General features: G+C 38.1%; 1 protein-coding gene and 1 pseudogene across 1 annotated transcript in view; both read left to right on the top strand.

Moving 5' to 3' along the window:
- Positions 1–11949, top strand: part of TMEM132D (transmembrane protein 132D) — an 881229-nt gene that overhangs the window by 153433 nt on the left and 715847 nt on the right. The window lies entirely within an intron of this gene.
- LOC114036857 lies at positions 482–888 on the top strand (annotated as a pseudogene).

Raw genomic sequence — 11949 nt, forward strand, 5'->3', positions numbered from 1 at the left:
CAGATGCCATTCAGTCCAATCTACATGTATAAAAGTATCCTCACTATGGCTTCCCTAATAGGTAGGCACACAGCCTTTGTAAGAAGACTGTGTGTGTATGTGTGTATGTGTGTGTGTGTGTGTGTGTGTGTGCAGGGTTGGGGAGGGCCTACTACCATGGTTATCAGTAGTGTGGCACCATTACAATTGGACTTGGAATTAGGAAGAACATCGATTAGAATCTCACCTCTGATACTTACTAGTTGTGTGACCCCAGGCAAGTCACATAACTTCTCTGAAACTTAGTTTCCTCATTTGCAAAAATGGATATAATAATAATATGAAATGGATATAATAATAATAAATGGATATAACAATAATAATAAACAGGAGGCAGTGAGCCAGAATCACCAATGACCACCAGTGGCACACTCCCTAATGCACACTTGGCAAATGCACACATGATTTCATCCTAGAATCCCTATGGCTTTCTCTATGGGGCCTTCTAAACCTTATCAGCAAATCACTAAGCCAGTGCTATTTCAGCACCATGGAGGCCCTTGGAACAATACAGAAGATGACAAGAGCATCTGTGATAGACAATAGTGCCTCAGGAAGCACTGCATACCACCACTACCACCCCCGTAGATGCATCTATGTCTGCAATAAGACAGGAATGGGCAAGGTGAGAGACCGGATCTTGCTGACCATCAAGGGACAGAAGAAGAAGGCCCTCATTGTGGGGCACAGAATGCCTGGCCCCTGAATGATAGCAAGATTTGATTCAAACAACCAAATGCTCATTGAGGGCAATGGAAACGCAGTGGGTATCTGCATCAATCCAATGAGTCTCCATGGCTAGAAGGCAAGTATTCCAAAGTGCTTGCCATTGCTCAGATGTTTGTATGAAAGGCCAGGGACTTTGGCTTCAGGAGGTGCTTTTGGAGGGAGACAATTCACAGAGCAGTCTCCAACTAGGAATAGGCCTTGGGAAAAAGGATTTTCCCCTTCTATCCCCTTCTTCCCTCAGGAGGGAGGGGGAACCAAATTCTGTGAAGTAATAAAAATATTTTATGTAAAAAAAAGTGGGGACAGCTGGGTGTCACAGTGGATAGAGCACCAGCCCTGGAGTCAGGAGGACCTGAGTCCAAATTTGGTTTCAGACATTTGATACTTATTAACTGTGTGACCCTGGGCAAGTTGCAACCCCAACTGCCTCACAATCCTTCCCCCTCAAAAAACCCCCTGAAAACAGGATTGTTGTGGAACTCAAAAGAACTTTAATAATTTAAAACAGCACTAAGATTTTTGGGGGTACCCTCTATTATAAAATACTTAGCAAATTTAAATTCTGTGAATGTCAGTTATTATATACATTTTATTATACATATACATGTATTCATACATACACATACAAACATATATGTATGTATATATATATAGATAGATAGATATAGATATGTATTGATTTCACACTTAGAGTGCCTGGTATATATAGGTACTTAATAAATACTTATTTCTTTCCTGCCTTCCTTCCTATTATTCTTATTATCACTGTTATATTATTCTTTTTAGGTGGTGTTCAGATAGAAATTGAGCACAAATCGCTATTTATCCTGCTATTAGGATAGAGATAGGACCTTAGCCTCTGATTTCACTGATATAGGAAACTCCTGAATGCAGAAACTTCCTCTATCAATATAGATCATCACCTTCTCTGCAACTGGAGAGTTTCCTGGGGCACTGAGAAATTAAGTAATTCACCCAGGGTCACACAGCCAGTGTGTCTCAGAGGCAGGTCCTGAATCCAAAGCTACTTCTCCTTTATCCACTTCCCTAGTGTTGTTCCCCTCTCCACCCCTTCCCAGTTTCTCTCTCCTCCCTCTCTCCCCTCTCCTTACTCTCTTTCTCTCTTTATATGTTTTATATATATATATATATATATATATATATATTCTAGACCAATGATCAGTTATTAAATAAATAGCATTGATTGTTCATAATATAGAATTACCATATTTGAGATATAATTTAAGCTAGTGGAATAGTGAATAAAGTTTTGGACTTAGAGTTATATGCCTTATAGGCATATAAGCTATATGACCCTGGGCAAGTCATTTAACCTCTCTCTCTCAGCCTCAGTTTCCTCATCTATAAAACTGGGCTAATAGCAGTACCTATCTCACAAGATTTTTGTGACCATTTTTGGTAAAACTAAAAGCATTAAAGAAATTCTATTGTTACTGTTATTATTATTAATTCATGAAGAAGCCCATTTCATTTTTTCCTTCTGTTTTACCTGTTACCATCCAGCCTTTATCTGCTTCTGTGTAATTTCCACTGCTCATAGGTCTGTCATCTGGGGATCAGCAGAACAAACACCTATGTGTATTAATGCATACTCACTATACTTGGCTCCTAAGGGTATATGTATGCTGGCAAAACAAAGCAACTTGTATTTTAAAATTATTTGTAGCATTACTTGTACACTTGGATAGGTGAATGTTTTCATGATTTTGAGCGTTTCTTTCACTGGCCCAAATTCCAGTCACTCCAGTGCCAGCCAGGTACCTTTCTTCCATGTGATTCTTGTCCCATGTCTTTCCACAGAGAACCCATCCAACATGCTGGAGGCCTGTGCCTGTGTCTTTTATAGTGAGAATATGGATATGAATCTGATTCAGTTCCTCAAGATTCATTCATGGACAATGATCCCACAGTTACGACAATTAAATTTATGTTTGATGACAGAGAACTGTGTGACTCCTAGCATCTTCTGCCCCCCTTTTCTGCTGCTTTTCCACCATCACTGGAGAAGTAGCAGAGGCCTATCCAGCCTGTGGAGGCTGCTTTGGAATGTTTTCTTTTTTGTGAGTTGCCATGGCTGAGCAATCCCATTGCCTGGTGGCTAAAGTTCTGGTGATAAATCTTTCTGTACTGAATTCAGCTGAACTTCAGGTAGCAGACCTATGCCAGGCCTATGCTTAAAGCCTTTCCAGCTTGGCATGAGCTTCAAGAACTTAAGCTCACCTTTAGTCCATGAGGAAGGATCAAAGTAGGACTTCAGTAGAGAATTTGTACTGTTAAGCAATAAACTTCACAATATCTGATGTTTATATAGTGCTTCAAAGTTCAATTCATCAAACATTTATTAAACTCCCACTATATGATATAAGGAGAAATGTGGTATATAGAGGACAGATCTGGGTTCAAGTCCTGACCCTGATACACATTGACTGTATGACCCTGAGAAAGTCATTGGTGTCCTAGGCCATTGGTGTCAAACTCAAATAGAAATGGGAGCCATTAAACCCTACATACGGACACCTGCAAGCCACATATTGACTTAGAAAACCACATATGTTTATATATTTCTTTTTTCATGAATACATCAACACATTAAAATCAGGAAGGAGCTATATTTTAATCTGGTTTGGGCAGCAATCTAATTTTAATCTGGTTTGGGCAGCAATCTAATTTTAATCTGGTTTGGGGTGTTGTGGGTCATATGCAGTCTGTAGGTGCATGTTTGATACCTCTGCTCTAGGCAACTTTTAAGACTATAAATTGCAGAGTAGACAAGTCAAGTCAACAAGTATTTATTAAGTACCTACTATGTGCCAGGCACTGTGCGAAGCACTGGGGATACAAAAAAAAGACAACAGTTCCTTCTCTCCAGGAGTTCACAATTTAATGGGAGAGACAACATGCAAATAGCTATATATAAGCAGGATAAATTTCAGAGAATCTCAGAAAGTGCCAACTTGCATTGGTAGACCAGATTTCCTCATATGACAATTCTCTTTATGAATGAAATCATAGATCCTGTCCCTATCCCCATGTGCTAACCTTAATACTGTGGTAAGTGCTGGGAGTACAAATACACAGTCCTTGCCTTCAAATAGTTTGCATTTTCTGAGGGGAAAATCTCTAACATGGTTAGTTTGTAAACAACAAAACAGGATTGTTAGGAGTACAATGAAAAGGTAGAAAATGGTGGGTTATGGGACACCAGAGGGATGGAGCTGACATGGCTAGGTATAAGGCAGCAGAGAGTGATAACTGGGTAGTTCCCTCCAGCTTAATTACCCACATAAGGGGACCTCAGTCTAGATAGTTTAGAACTCTGAATCTTAGGAAATATGAAGTAGAGCCATAAGGGCAGGATATTGTCACATGTTTTGTGGTAGCAAATGTAACGCAGATTTGATTATCAAATCCCTGAGAGATGTGGAAAGTGAAGGGTGTGTATGTATGATGAGAGAGGAGCTGTCCAGTCCCTGGTTCTGATCTAAATCAGGTCATATTCATTTTTGGGGGGTTTATATTAGAATTTTCGCACAACCCGTGAGGTTTGTGCAGATTCTACAAGAAGCCTTATTCTCATTTTGTAGATGAGAAATTAAGACTGAAAGAGGTTAAGTGATGGATGTATCCCAGAATCACATAGTGAGAGCTTGTGATGAGATTTCTAGTTCCGAGGCCAGTACTCTAACACTGCTGTATTGTCTCCTGGTTTTTCTTGGTGACTTACTCATTAGTATAAGCATTAGTTATTGGGATTAGCTCTAGAATTAGCTTTAGATGCACAATATGGAAGGTGTAAGGGTACTAAATGGTTTCTCAACTAATGGTCTTGGAACTTGCTTTCTTAAAAATTCCCTAATGCCATCTTGCTTCCTGGTCATTTTTTTTTCCTTCTCATAAAGGAGGCCATGGAATCATATGCAGCTATATGACAGCATCCTTTTTGCAAAATAAATGGTTAAATCATAGGTCTTCTCCAGGTAGTTTTCTTATCCTCCAGAAAGTCAGGCTCATTGTTGCTATCAGCACTGCTTGAGAATTTATTCATGATTTCTGCATCACTAACAGGATGGATGATGGCCCTGGCTTGGCAGCTTGCATCCTTTCTCCTATCTCACATGAACACAATTTGTCTAGTGTTTCCTATGGAGTGTAAAGGGACAGATGCCCTTCACAGGGCATCTGCAAGGGCAGATTCTGTCACCAGATAGAATGAGAGAATCAGAGTCAGGAAAACCTGGGTTCAAATCCCACCTCTGACACAGACTCACTGGGTAAGTCACTTGACCTATCAAAATCAGTTTTCTCATCTGTAAAGTTAAAAATAACATAGACTATTTTGGGGGAGGAGGGATCCTTATCCATCTGATGCATAAGCTTGTTTCTTGTAGAGGCAGTATGCTAGAGGAGGAAGGGATATGACCCAGCAACCAAGAAGACACAGGTTCAAGGCCTGCCTCTGATTCAGACTGGGAGAACAGTGACTTTAGTGCTCAGAGATTTAGGGAGTGCTCAAAGATTCAAAGTTTTAGAGAAGGGACAGAACTTCATTTGCAGAGGGAGTTTCCTGATCTAGGATTTTCCTATAAAAATGAAATCACAAAGAGGCAGCTAGGTGGTGCAGTGGATAGAGCACTGGCCCTGGAGTCAGGAGGACCTGAGTTCAAATCTGGTGTCAGACACATAACATTCACTAGCTGTGTGACTCTGTGTAAGTCATTTAACCCCATTGCCTAGTAAAACAAACAAACCAAAAAAAAAAACCCAAAACCACAAAAACAAAAACAAACAAAAATAAATCACGAATCAAGTTCCATTGCCTCCTCCTCCTTTTTCTTTCCCCTCTCACTGTCTCTATCCCTATCTCCTTCCCTTACTCCTTTTCCTACCCCTATCTCTATGTTTACCCTATTTCTAACTCTGTATTCCTATTCCTCTCTACCACTACCCCTCTTTCCTCCTTTACCCCTCTCTGTACACCTATCCTTCTCTCCCTGCCCCATTCTTATCCCTAACCTCTCTCCCCAATCCAATTCCCATGTCTACCCCTACCTCTTTCTCTACCCCTATCCCTATACTTACCTCTAACTCTATCCCTCCCCATTCCTATCCTTATTCCTACCCCCATCCCTCTCCTTACCACTATGTCTTTCCTTACCTTCATTCCTCTCCTTGCCCCTACCATTCTCCCTACTCCTATCCCTACCCCATGCTTATCCCTACCCTTATCTGTATCTCTACCCCATCCCTGTCCCCCATCAATATCATCATCATTGTCATCGTCATCATCATCATCATCATCATCACTATCCCTATCTCTACTCCTATCACTATCATTACAAAAAAATGTGCAGGTGCATATTGCTATCTTTGAAATCTCTACGATGAGAACATTTTCTAGCCACTTCAGGTTTATTTTATGGAAACAAAACAATATTGCCCAGTTTCATTTCTGCTCTCTTCTTTCTTTTTTAAAATGCTTTATTAAAACTTTTCCTTCTTTTCTTACTTTTTTGTGTCATCATTAGTTGCTGCACCACCCCCCTGCAACTACCCCTGCTCCTGATATGCATGAGCATACTCAACAGTTCAGCAACCACTCATTAAGTACCTAATATCTATAAAATATTGTGCTTTTAAGCATTTGTAAAGACTGTGGCCCTTTTGCAAACTTAACTATTTTGATCATCTATAATTTCTTTGGCACATATTCTTTCCTCACAAACACAGATTATGACCCTTATAACTTAGGTGATTAAAAAAGGATTAGTTGATGGAATTTACAAGTTGTTGTGGCCAAAAAGACTTATAATCCTGTGGCCAGTCTAGTGATGAGAAGCTCCTACACTAATGCAGTCTATCTTTAGGTCAATACTCAAAGCCTGTATAACTTAATGGAACTTGCCAGAGCTTGGACTCTGCTATCATAGCCTTTGAGAGCCAGTGTACCCTTCATGTTGTTATGAGGCAGAACCTTAGTGAAAGTACCCTCTCCTTATTTTACTTAAATTCATCAAATGGAAAACTTGATTCAATGGGCACCTTTCAGGATTGAAACTGGAATATATCGCTACAATCAATGGTGTGCTGGTAAATTAACAACTGGCTTTCTAGAAAAAGAAATGTAAACACAACTCACTTGAATTTATAGCATTAACATTTTCTCTATCACTTTCTTAGGTCTAGACAGTCAACCCTGTACATTGACATAAATCAAGCCCTGATTTGTAGCATTTGTGAATTTCCAAGGTATAAATTCTCACTATGAAAATTTAACAATTGACTCTAGAAATCTGGTTCTAGCTGATTCCAATACACCCTTACCTACAATTAATGAGATTCATAAATGTTAAAAAGTTGTCCAGGAGATAGACTGTGCTCAGAAATGAGTCCTCTGAAAAAGGCAAAAATTTCTTCATCATGGCTGATTCTTTACTAATTATATCTTGTCTGCTAATTCCAACTTTCTGTGTGAAATGCCAAACTTACCTCCATAAAATGCACATGGCTTAGTAAACTCTATTTACACATACCACGTTTCCTTTTCAGTGAAACTTGGATCTTTTTCACTGGAAACAACTCACCTGGAACACAGTTCTGACTTTTAATTTAAGTGAACATGTAGATAGAGAGGCAGTGTTGTGTAGTGGATAAAGAACAGCCTTCAAAACCAGGAAAACTTGGTTTCAAGTCCCAACTCTTCCGTATACTGACTGTGTGACCCTGGATAAGTCACAACTTTTTAGTGCTCTAGATAACTAGAAGATTTACAACCAGCTTTGGTAGAAGAAATTTGCTAATTTGGAATTTCCTTATACCAGTGATATCACAGCTACAATCCTTATCCTGTTAAATGGTATCCTTCAACCCCTTTAGATGATTTAGAACCTGCAAATAATTTCAATAGCTGTCATGTCTGGGAAGATTACAGCACACTTTTTGGTCATGGTGTTAGGAGGAACTCTGTAAAGGAAGTCATCCAATTAGTATATGATCAAAAAAGAAAATGGTGAGATCAAGGTGTGGGCAACCCAAATGTTCCACTGGTATCCTTGCAATGTCAGAGAAATCAAGGAAAGAAACTCAAATAATGCTCACCTCATGTTGGGTGGATCCAGCAGGGTGAACTGGTGTGAGGACGTGGATGAGAGTCATGCACAGGTTGAGATGGCATTAATGGATTGTACCTGTGTTGTTGGAGGGTGGGCCCATATTGAAGAGATCACTAATCTATTAGAATATAAGGTTTAAATCATAGTCAACAAATAATAAATGTGAATTCAGTCATAGCGTGGACAGAAATCAACCAACCAAACCAAAAGGTTGGGGTTTCATTAGTGTGGAGGCAGCTAGGGCACATAGCTATCTAGGTTTTAAAGAAATACTCAACCTTAAGCATTAGCAAAATTCTGATTTTCATGTGCTTTATAAAATAAAAGTTATAAAAATAATTTTATTTTAAGGGATGGTTCTGTAGAGGATTAATAGGAAGTGATAATGATGTTTTAAAAAATGCTGTGCTGGGTGGACCATAGAGCTGATTCATTATAACATAAATGGACATATATTGGTTATGTTCATTGTTGAGATCGTATTTTTAAATATGAATAAGTGAATTTCTGTCATTATATTTTAATGTGTATATTCAATTTAACACAGACAACAACAAAACAATATTGCTCTGCTTATTCCTGTCCCCTTCTGAACTTATTTCTAGTTTCTTCCTTTAAATGCTTCATTAAAATTCTTCTTTTATCTTTTTTATATCACTCTCACTCTCTACAACTCCTCTACACTGCTACCTTCTCCCTCTATTAAAAGCCCATCCTTCTAACAACTACATACAGTAAAGCAAACAGAAAAGCAAAACAATGTGCAAACACATATGAGTAATATCTGAAAATGTATATCTTATTCTTAACCTTCAACTCATCACCTCTTTGACAAAAGATAGAAAAATGCTTCATCATCAGTCTTCTAGAGCCATGATTAGTTATTACATTGATCAAAGTTCTTAAGTCCTTCATAGTTTTTCTTTACAATAGTGTAGTCATTACATCAATTGTTTTCTTGGTTCTGCTCATTTCACTTTGAATCAATGCATATAATTCTTGCCAGGTTTCTCTAAATTAGATCCTTTCATTATCATTACAATTAAATAATATTTGATTACATTCACATATAATTTGTTAAGCCCTTAATTTATGGGTGTCCAAATTCTTTCTCCTTTTTTGCTATTTCAAATAGTGCTGTTGTAATTTGTCTTTCTATTTACAAGCCCTTTTCCTTTTCCTCTGTTGTTTCATCTCTTGGGGGTAGAAGTCTGTTATTGGTATTGCCTGGCCAAAGAGTATACCCACTTTAATCACTTTTTGAGTATCATTCCATATTGCTTTCCAGAATGGTTGGGCCAACTCACAGCTCTACCAACAGTGCATTAGTGTGCCTGTTCTCCCAGAACTCATTCAACAATCTCTGTTTTTCTTTATTGTCATCTTTGCCAATTGAAATATCTCAGCCTTGTTTTAATTTTCATTTCTCTTATTACTTATTTGAAATATTTTTAAATATATGGCATCTATTTATATACCATATATAAATTCATGGCATCCATATACCATATATAAATATATAGCATCTATATACCATATATAAATATATGGCATCTATTTATATACCATATATAAATGTATGGCATCTATTTATATGCCATATATAAATGTATGACATCTATTTCTATGCCATATATAACTATATGACATCTATTTATATATCATATAAATATATGGTATATACATACACACACACTTACATATATATCCTAGCTTGCTTTTATTTTTTTCAGAGCTACCTAATCATAGCCTTTGACCAGATGGAATGTAATTTTAATTGGCATACAAAATATTGTATTACAGTAGTGATGATGATTTTGTCCTTCTGTATCTCATACACACATACAATGATTGTAAGCTAATGAAGGATTATGCTGTTTTAAAGTTTTTAAGGCTTTATTGATGTATTTTGGTTTTATATCACAGTCCTTTCTTCAAATACCTCACACCCTCATTGAACCCTCGATTGTCAGGCAGGAAAAGAGTTAAGCAAAGCTCACCAACATGGCAAACATATCTTACGAAGTATGCCCCAGTCTGTATCTATAGTCTGCCACTTCTATTTATAGGAAAGAGTTGTGTCTTATCATCTATCTTCTACATTATGTCTAATTCTTTGAGACCCCACTTGGGATTTTCTTGACAAAGATACTAAAATGATTCACCATTTCCTTCTCCAGCTCATTTTATAGATAAGGAAACTGAGGCAAACAGGGTTAAGTGACTTTCCAGGGACACACAGCCAGTAAATGCCTGAGGCTGAATTTGAACTGAGGTCTTCCTGATTTTGGACCTGGAACTTCATCTACAACACCTTTTAATGTTTTATTTACGTTATTATTGCTTTTCTTCAAGATCTGTTTGTTTCCCTATGCATCAATTCATACAAATTTTCTCACATTTCTCTGCAGTCCTCTTATTCATACTGTCTTTGGTGTGTTAGTATTCCATTCCATTACTTTTTTATTTAGGAGGTAATTGGAGTTAAGTGATTTGCCCAGGGTCATACAGCTAGTGTCTGAAGTTGGATTTGAACTCCTGACTTCAGGGCCAGTACTCTACCCACTGCACCACCTAGCTGCCACATTCCATTAAATTTTTATTCCAAAATTTTTTCAACTGCTTCCTCAATTTCATTGCTTTCCTAAAAAAAAATTTTTATTTTACTAGTCAAAAATCTCTCTTTTCCAGATTAATCCAGAACAATTTGCAAACATTTTCTGTTCAACTCGAATTTTGGGCTCTTTTATAAAATAATAGATAAGGGGGAAAATGAATTGGATTTTTTTTCAAGGTGGAAATTTCTTTCCATAGCTCGAGGATATTTCTGCTACAGTCTTATTTTTCTTGAGGGTGCCTCCATGAGAAAATCAGGTGGTTTTTCTTGTGGGTAGAAAAGCTGTCAAGTGCTTGGGGGTAATGCTTGGTAAATGGAGACTGAACTCAAATCTTCTTTTAAATGCATTTCCAATCTGAGTCAGCTGAGCATTAGGGAGGGTTGTTAGCATGACCAGAGAATCTCTTGTGCCTGCTCTGCTGTGACATTGGCTAAGAACTAACATCTGGGAGGGCAGTAAGTGGTAGTTAGGGATAGCAGAGAGAGTGGCATTGAGTGAGAATGTGACTATAGGCACTTAGGCTCTAGGAATTGCAGAAATACAGGGAGAGTTTGAAAGAAGAAAATACTTCTATCTCAAAATTTATCTTGCTTCTAGAAATTTAAATTATTGCTCAAATCATCACCAAGTACTTATTAAGCACCTATTATATGCCAGACAAGTCAAGAAGCATTTGTTTAAGTACCTAGTATGTGACAGGCACTATGCTAATGGATGGACAGTATGCTTGGCTTTGGGAATACAATGATGGAAATAAAACAGTCTCTCTTCTGAAGGAGCTAATATTCTATTGGGAAAGATTCTCTCTGCCCCTCCCTCCTATCTATACATATATTTCATATATACATATAGGTATATATTCACATGTATTCATACTTATGCACATAGAAGTATATTCAAAACATGTAGAAAATAATCACAAGATAATTTCATTGTGGAGGTCACTAGCAGTTACAGAGATGAGGAAAGGTTTTGGGGAAAGGGTGATGTTTGAACTGAAATTTGAGGAAAACTAAGGATTATAGGAAGTGGAGGTAAGGAAGGAGTGCATTTCAGGTACAGAGGACAATCAGTGAAAAAACATGAACAGCAAGTAGAGGTGGTACATGACTGTAATTCCAGTGCCAAGGAGTCTGAGACTAGGAGATCTTGAGCTCAGTAGTTCTAGGTACAGTAGGCTAAACTGATCTAGTGTCCCCAGGAAGTTCAGGATGAATAGGGTGAGCCCCTAGTTGGGGGGTGGAGTGGAGAACCAAGCTACCTGAGGAGGGGTGAATTCACCAGCCCAGATCAGAAACCAAGCAGGTCCAAACTTCCATGCAAATCAATAATGGGATAGAGTAGCCCTTGTACTTTCAGCCTGGGTGAAATAGAGAGGCCATGCTTCTTCCTTCCTTCCTTCCTTCCTTCCTTCCTTCCTTCCTTCCTTCCTT

This window comes from Vombatus ursinus, unplaced genomic scaffold (genome assembly GCF_900497805.2).
Source record: "Vombatus ursinus unplaced genomic scaffold, bare-nosed wombat genome assembly UNPS02009994.1, whole genome shotgun sequence".
Lineage (NCBI taxonomy): Eukaryota > Metazoa > Chordata > Mammalia > Diprotodontia > Vombatidae > Vombatus > Vombatus ursinus.